This window comes from Mizuhopecten yessoensis, unplaced genomic scaffold (genome assembly GCF_002113885.1).
Source record: "Mizuhopecten yessoensis strain PY_sf001 unplaced genomic scaffold, ASM211388v2 scaffold715211, whole genome shotgun sequence".
NCBI classification, from domain to species: Eukaryota; Metazoa; Mollusca; class Bivalvia; order Pectinida; family Pectinidae; genus Mizuhopecten; species Mizuhopecten yessoensis.
Genome location: NW_018479507.1, coordinates 1 through 8,169, shown reverse-complemented (window position 1 = coordinate 8,169; position 8,169 = coordinate 1). Strand labels below are relative to the sequence as shown.

Here is an 8,169-nt window from a genome sequence, read left to right as displayed (position 1 = left end):
TATTTCAAATATTATAAACCTTTCATAATAACTGTTTAATCATTTGGAAAGGAAATGCTTTTTAAAAGAAGAAATTGTCGTATAAAGCAGAGCTTGCCGGGAAAAGTTAGCGTCACTAAATTTAGTTTCTGAGTTATTTTCCTTTATTTGAGCTTAATTACTACTAGTATCATTTGTTGGTTACCAATCTGTATTCGATTCGATGACCTAATGTGCAGACTACGGTTGTCACTGATTAAGTAACTAAATCCAAAAATGGGTTACATGTATTTCTTTTTATTCTGGATCATCGTAAGTAAAACTTATAATATATAAGTCTCTGTCGTAAGGTGGTGAATATCCTAATATGTTAGACGTGTAATGTATGTGTACTGTTAAATTACAGGCGGTTGTCTGTTCGATGGACGTGTTTATGGACCTGGCCAGGACATTATTATCCAGAAATGCGAGGCAAAACTCACATGCCTCGGCAACAACAACATTGGCAACGAAGTTCAACTTTTGTAAGCAATTATCCGGAAACGGTAGTCCAGATTGTGATAGGTTTTGCTAGTGAATTGTACAAACGGTACCCCAGATTGTGATAGGTTTTGCTAGTGAATTGTACAAACAGTGTCGTTTCAACAAGGTTAGTTTACATCGATATACTAACAGGGTAGAATCTTGGAAGGTTTTCATGTGATTGGTACTTACAAGGTTAGTTATGAAGTGTTTTGCATGTAATCCGTACTAATGTAGAAACTATACAAGGATTTGTCGATTGATACTAAAGTGGTAAGGATAAAGGTGTTGGTTGTAATCCCCATAATAATGCGGTTATAGTACAGGTTTGATCGTTATCCATACTAACGCAGTTAGGGTACATGTTGCGTTGTTATTCATACTAACGCGGTTATAATAAAGGTTTGGTTGTAATCCATACTAACGCAGTTGGGATAAAAGTTTGGTTGTAATCCGCATAATAACGCGTTAAGGTACAGATTTGGTTATAATCAATGTTAACGCGGTTAGGATAAAGGTTGGATTGTAATCCATGCTAACACGGTTAGGATAAAGGTTTGGTTGTAATCCGCAAAATAACGCAGTTAGGGTGCAGAGTTGGTTATAACCAATTCTTACACGGTTAGGATAAAGGTTGGATTGTAATTAATTCTAACGCGGTTAGGAAAAAGGTTTGGTTGTAATCCATACTTACGCGGTTAGTATAAAGGTTTGGCTGCTATCCGCATAATTGCGCGGTTATAATTAGGGTACCGATTTGATTATAACAAGATGTGGGTTTAGTGTAATAGAATAGTGTGATTTAATTAAGTGTGACGAAACTCTGTCTGAAATACTGACCTTCCCAAGTTACCGCTGAGCATCTTAATTAGGTCTTCTTGTTAACAACGGCAAACAATTCGCATAGATATGCTTGTATATCTTACATAATTGTATTGTCTGATATACATGTACATAAGAGAACAAATAGAATGGAAAATACCTATATACCTTTATGTTTACATAATTTTGTAATTGTGCAGTGGAGATTGTAGCAGCCTAGGACAACAAAAGCGAACGGTTGATGGACAAAGTAAGTGCACTAGTCAAAAGTCATTTCAATGCTAAGATACTTACGTTTTACTTTATCATTAATAATTGAAAATGTTTAAAACATTATAAAACTTAAACAATGGAAAGTTATGAATGTTAAATACTGGTACATGTATGACTTCCCTTTTTAAAAGTCATCCGTGTCAAAAACGAGATAAATAAGCATATTCTAACTGAAATTATTTAAACATCGTTAAACGCTATGTATAAGGCATCGTATAACGTGTTTAACTACTACATGTTTCCAAGTGGCTTTTACTAATTATGTTAAACCATTAGAATACTGACGTGTTAGATGGGAAGTGTCTTTTGACGTGTTACCAGCAGGTAGCTTTTACTCTCTTTGTTGACTATAAGAAAGTTGACTTTTTACTATCTATGTTGACGTGTTAGACGTAGAGTGACTTTTACCGTCTATATATATGTTGACCATTAGAATGTTGACGTGTTACCAGGTGGTTGTCTGTTTGACGGGAGGGTGTACGCGCCGGGACAAGTTATTGCGGAGACCGGAGTACACCTTCGATGTTTAGGACATAATCTATACTCGTCCACTTTATAACACGTACGTCACAGAACTTTGTCCTTGCTTGGTTTTTTCTTTTCATAGTAATCCATCGTCCAGAAAACATCGTAAATGTTCCATTGCTTTGCTTAACTTCCATCTGAAAAGAAAATCTGCGATTCAAGTAAAAACTAACACTAACTAGTCCCCTATAATAACTTCATTTGATTGCTTATTTATTTCTAGTAATTGATATTATCACACTGGTGTGTCGTACAGGAAAGGTAGTATTTATTTAATGTTTACGTATGTTCTGTTGTTTTGTAGGTATCCAAACCCTCTCCGATCTCCTTCAGCACACGAGTACGGAACCCTCATCTTATTCTGTATATCTTTATCTATATACAAATTATTTTCATAAGATGAAGATGGTGTATTTATCATTTCAATGTTCAAGTGCATGGTAAAAGAGTCTAAGATCATGCTTTAAACTGCTACATATCGGCGGTTTAGGGATAGATTTTTACCATACACGGTAAATTGTGTAATCTACTAGTTTTAAACTTTAATTAAGTTGTGATGAATGAATTCGAAGCACGTATTTCCAAAATAAACAAGTACTAATTATTATGGGGACCATTACAGAAGTCCCTCAAAGGACCCCTTTACTACGAAATGAGTGCTGAAACCGGAACATGGACGTTACGGTTGTATTCGTGGTGTAATAAAGTACCTATATACTAAATTTCATGAAAATCGGACGATATTTAAATTTGGACCAATCAGAGGCCAGGAAATGGCGGCCATTTTGTTGAAATGGACGTAACAGTTGTATTTGTGGTGTCATAGTACCTATATACCAATTTTCATGAAAATCGGACAACATTTAAATTTTGACCTATTTGTTGCCTCCCCTTGGCGGCCATTTTGTTTTAAGAATCAGAAACTTTGATTGATTGATTGATTGATATGTTTTACGTCCGCTTCACTACCGCGTATTTCGGTTATCCAGCAGACGAAGAACAGAAAGGAAAATGAGTAGAAAGGATAAAGTATGGAGTAAAAGAGTAGAAGAGGGGGAAAGTTTGGAGAAGGGGCCGTCTATCCTATATATATTGTAACTGTATAAGTCTAGTTTTTGTAAGACGGCTCCTATGCCTAATAATGCCTTAACCTAACACTCATCGTACAGCATCACCAACCAGGACCGGAAGTGAGGAACTGTGCCGCCTCCAGCCACACCAGCCCCTGCCTATTCTATGAATTTGGCTTGTGTATAAAATTTGGAAGTCCATCTAAATGTCTTAATAAAGATCTAGAGACCCTAGTTCTAACGGCCTAAAATTTTGGATACAATTTTCACTATCCTCTGTGTCGGCGTTTAAGCGCCTGCTCTTTTTCGAAAAACCCAGAGGGATTTTTTGCGTGCGTGATTGGACAGTTCTCACACGGGTCACCATTTATAGTCCCATCCGAAGGACTGTATATTAGTGGTTAGTGTCAGGCATGTGCTGTTTTTTTTTGTTGTCCGTTCCATGTACTCCTCTCCTCATCATTCGTCACTGAGAATAAACATGACTATACTTGTACCAATTTCATCTTTCTTATAAACCTCGACTTGTCTTTTCACTTATTTCTGTTCATCGTTCCGACATTTATGATTTTTAGTGAATAGTGTGAACATTAGTATGGGTAAAGAGGAAAAACGGGTAGGGTGTGTGGAGGAGGGGGGGGGGTTGATTAGTGTTATAGTTGGGTTATAACCTGGATGGGGGCTGGAGGGGATGGAGGTTGAAAGATGTGCTGGGTGTCAAGAGATGTGTAGAAGGATTTATGGGTTATATTAAATGCTGGTAGTCTGGACCGGAGTGGTGTTGGGGATGGTTTGTGGGAGGGGGGATTGGTTGATTGGTTGGTTGGTTTGTGTGAGGATATTTTAGTGGTTGTTGTGTTTACTTGTTTGTGTATTTGATCATGTATACACGTATATATAGTATTTTACTCTATTTAGACATAAGATTGCTGTGGGGTGGCAGACTCGTCCGTAAACGGAACTACCGCGTCAACTTAACTTGTGTCACGCCGATGGGATAAGAGGACTTAAATGCATGAGTCTTTAAACAGTTCATGGAAGCAGAGGTATACTTGAGGACAAAAAAGGGAGAATTCGTTTATTTTTAGAATAGACTTGGGATCGCTGCTGGGTAGGCGAACAGACCTATTGGTCGGAACTCCCCGCCTGAGGTCGGAACAAAGACGTTACAGCGTTCTTCTGTCTATCCAAAGATTAGAACTCTATAGATATATTTGTATTATAGTCTCAGTTTTTATTTTGAAATTTATTTATTTTGTTTTTTCATGATATTGATGATTTTGGTTCAAATATTGTTCAATTCCTTTCGGTAGTTTTTGAGGAAAAATGGCGGAAACCTCCCTGGCGGAAGAATGTGGAAGAAATAATAATGATAAGAATAAGAAGAAGAAACGGAGCAAAAACAGCAAGTTTCCCCACTTCGTTTTGGGGATTTAATTATATAACTAGCCATATAGATATCACCGCCGGATAATAAAATAAACGCCAAAAATAAATAAAACTAGAAATTGTTGGCTAACAATTTGACGAGCTTAGGACTGGTTGGCCCTCTCATCCCAAACCTATTTTTCAACCTCACTGTCTTTTCCCTCTGTAATGAAAACGATAATATAAACCATAGTACTGAAAGTAGGCTTTGTTTTTTGTTTAATATAAATAAAAGTACTGAAAGTCCTCATACACAATTAAAAAATTCGAGATAAAAATTTCATTCGACGTTTGTCAAGGTCATTCATTGAAATCGCATTAAGTCCTGCATTTATGAATGCTCCTTGCCAAATATCATGTACCTAGGCCTCTTCCTTATTTTGGTGTGGTTGTTTAAGTGTTTTGAAATGTTTGACCCTTGTGACCTTGATAGTAGATAAAGGTGAACCATTTTTAAAACTTGATAGCCAGTCATCTTGGGATGTTAAAGTTCAAATATCTATACACTAGACCTTGTAGAAATTTCAAAGAAGTTTTTCAAAGGTGTTACCTTGAAATAGCACATTCGAAATTTAACCCCTATCGAAAACCGAAAGTTGACCTTTGACACAAAAATATTTCCTAAGAAAATGAGCATTTGCGTCCTCTACATCATACCATAATATAGTATAAATGTCTGAAACAATTTTCGAAATATTTTGGTTTCATGAATTTTCTACTTATTTTTTTTAAATATTTGACCTCTTTGACCTTGGAAGTTTAGCAAGTCAACTATTTTATCAAACCTGATAGGCAAATATCTAAGCACCCCGTGACCTCGTGACCCCTACCAAAAACCGGAAGTTGACCTGTGAGACACAAATTATTTCTGAGAAAAATATGCAGTTTCATGCCCTCCATACCGTACTAAAATATAATAATTATGACTGAAACAATTTTCGAAATGTCGTGGTGTAAAGAGATTTGAGATATTTTAAATATATGATACCTGATAGCCAAATATCTTAGCAACTAACAGATTGAATATCAAGAATCTAGACCTCGTTGAACTTGAGAAGAAACGTTTTAGAGGTTGTTACCCAAAAAAGCACTTTTGAACTTTGACCTCCACCAAAAACCGGAAGTTGACCACTGAGACAAAAATGTTTCCTGAGAAAAGTATGCGAATTTACACCCTCCACACCATAGTAAAATATCATGTAAATACCTCAACAAATGTTTGAAATATTTTGGTTTAAAGAAATTTTACCGTTTTTTAACATTTTACCTCTGTGACCTTGAATGTTGATCAAGGTCAACCATTTTATTAAATCTGATAGCTTTACATCTCAGCATCTTAAATATCAAATATGAAGACTCTAGATCTTGAAGTACTTAGGAGGATTTTTTTAAAGTTTGTTTCACAATATGGTGTATTTGAACTTTGACCCCTACCGAAAACCGGTACATTACAAAAAAAAAAAATGAAAAATGAAAAAGTTGAAGAATTGTTGACCTTTGACCAAACAGCGAGGAATTTTATTTTACCTTTTTTGTATTAAAATGTATAAGAAAAGGTTAGCCTCGAAGAATGTCTACAAATGATATAATTGCATGCAATTTTTTAAAGTACGTCAAAATTCCAATATGGCCGCCATGACGTCATAGGTCAAACTCTAAAAATGGCCATAACTCAAAAACCATTGATTGTATAATCAATGGTTTTTGAGTTATGGCCATTTTTAGAGTTTGACCTATGAAGTCATACTGGAATTTTGACCTACTTGAAAAATTGCATGCAGACCTTGGCCTACAATATCCTTGAAAGACAATTAACACATCTGCTACTAATCAAAACATTAGCTGCATACAAAATCATGGCAGAAGAATAAGAATAATAATAAGAAGAAACAACAAAAGCAATAGGTCTTTACACAAAACGTGAAAAGCCCTAAAGATATGGTTACTTCGGACTACATGAACGTAGCGTTATAAAAGCGTTAAACACGCATGTTTGACTTAGCTCGGGAAAAGTAACAAACTGGGGTAAATCCTCTTGGTAGTTTATAGCACTACGTCAACATAAAAAGTTTCACCGACCTTTTTATTGTATTACTGACAAAATGGACTGACTAAGTTTAATACATAAATACTATAGTTGCCTCTTGTCCCAGGCGGTTGGTGATATTTAAGGACTCCGATGGTGTGCCACGTCAGAGAATCTAGTTCGATTCCAAATTCGGGATAATCCATTTACCCAATTTCAAATACTTAACTTTAGTTTGGGAGACCGGGGCAAGTTCGGCTTCGTGGTAAACCCAGCCAGCCCAAATGTCTAAGCTAAGAGCGCAAACAAATAGTTTATGGTGCGGAAAATATCTTTTAATTCCAAATTTGATTTTGTGCTTTATTACAGGTTCTGTGATTGGTAGATAGTAGCACATGTGACCCAAACAAAAGCTGTTAATATTATTATGAACCGCTGTTTTTCCCATGGGACTAGGTTTAAAATATTCCAAATCCCGATTTTTCAGTAATTAAGCAATTGCATGAACTCGTCGTGAAATAAATGCAAGATTTACTGTTTATCATTAATTTTTATTATTGTAACTTTGTCTTATTGTTTATTATTTTTATTATTTAGAAGTTTTAAAAATAAATAAATTAAACTACAGGTGACGATATTCACAACAGTGACACGTTCTGTCGTCTGATGTATTTTACTAGACTACAGTACATACGCCGCAAATAGCGAGGCAGATACTACAAGCAATCAAATCTCGAAGAACGCGGGGTTGGAATTACGACACATAATGTTCCTCCCATGACGTACAAACTTAAGTTCAAACAAGAGGCCAATGGCCACGTGGACTCGCGACTTTTTTCACATGCATTGTACAATTTTAATCAGCTGTAAAACATACATGTATATTGAGAGTCCTCGCACTTATTATAAACACCTTCATGACAACAATATTCACCAGTCAGAGATCTGAAGATACCCTCCATTGGGCCTCTAACAGCAATTCACAATAGCAAGCTGCTGGGTGTTATTGTTCATCAAGATGGATTTTAAATTACATGTGTAAATCAATCAATCTAAGTACTCAAAACACAAACGACAGAATTCGATCGATAAATCAACTAGGATAGATATATAGCAAATAGAAGAAAAACATTCTGATGAAATGGTATTATACAAGGTTTGCCAGTCATTGTATATATGTCTATTATAATGTATAGTACGTACCTGATAACGTATATGTGTCTGTTATAATGTATAGTACGTACCTGATAACGTATATGTGTCTGTTATAATGTATATACTCATACCCATACCTCCTATCAGTACGTACNGTATATATGTCTGTTATAATGTATATACCCCTATCAATACTTCCTATCAGTACGTACCTGATAACGTATATGTGTCTGTTATAATGTATATACCCCCATCCATACTTCCTATCAGTACCTACATTTGTACCTGATAACGTATATGTGTCTGTTATAATGTATATACTCATACCCATACCTTCTATCAGTACGTACCTGATAACGTATATATGTC

General features: G+C 35.7%; 1 long non-coding RNA gene across 1 annotated transcript; it reads left to right on the top strand.

The window, feature by feature from the left end:
• Window positions 1–381: 381 nt before the first annotated feature.
• LOC110441050 lies at window positions 382–3,013 on the top strand. Its single transcript, XR_002461817.1, has 4 exons — window positions 382–503; window positions 1,524–1,573; window positions 2,049–2,158; window positions 2,426–3,013. It is a non-coding gene; the product is annotated as an uncharacterized LOC110441050 (long non-coding RNA).
• The last annotated feature ends 5,156 nt before the right edge of the window (window positions 3,014–8,169 follow it).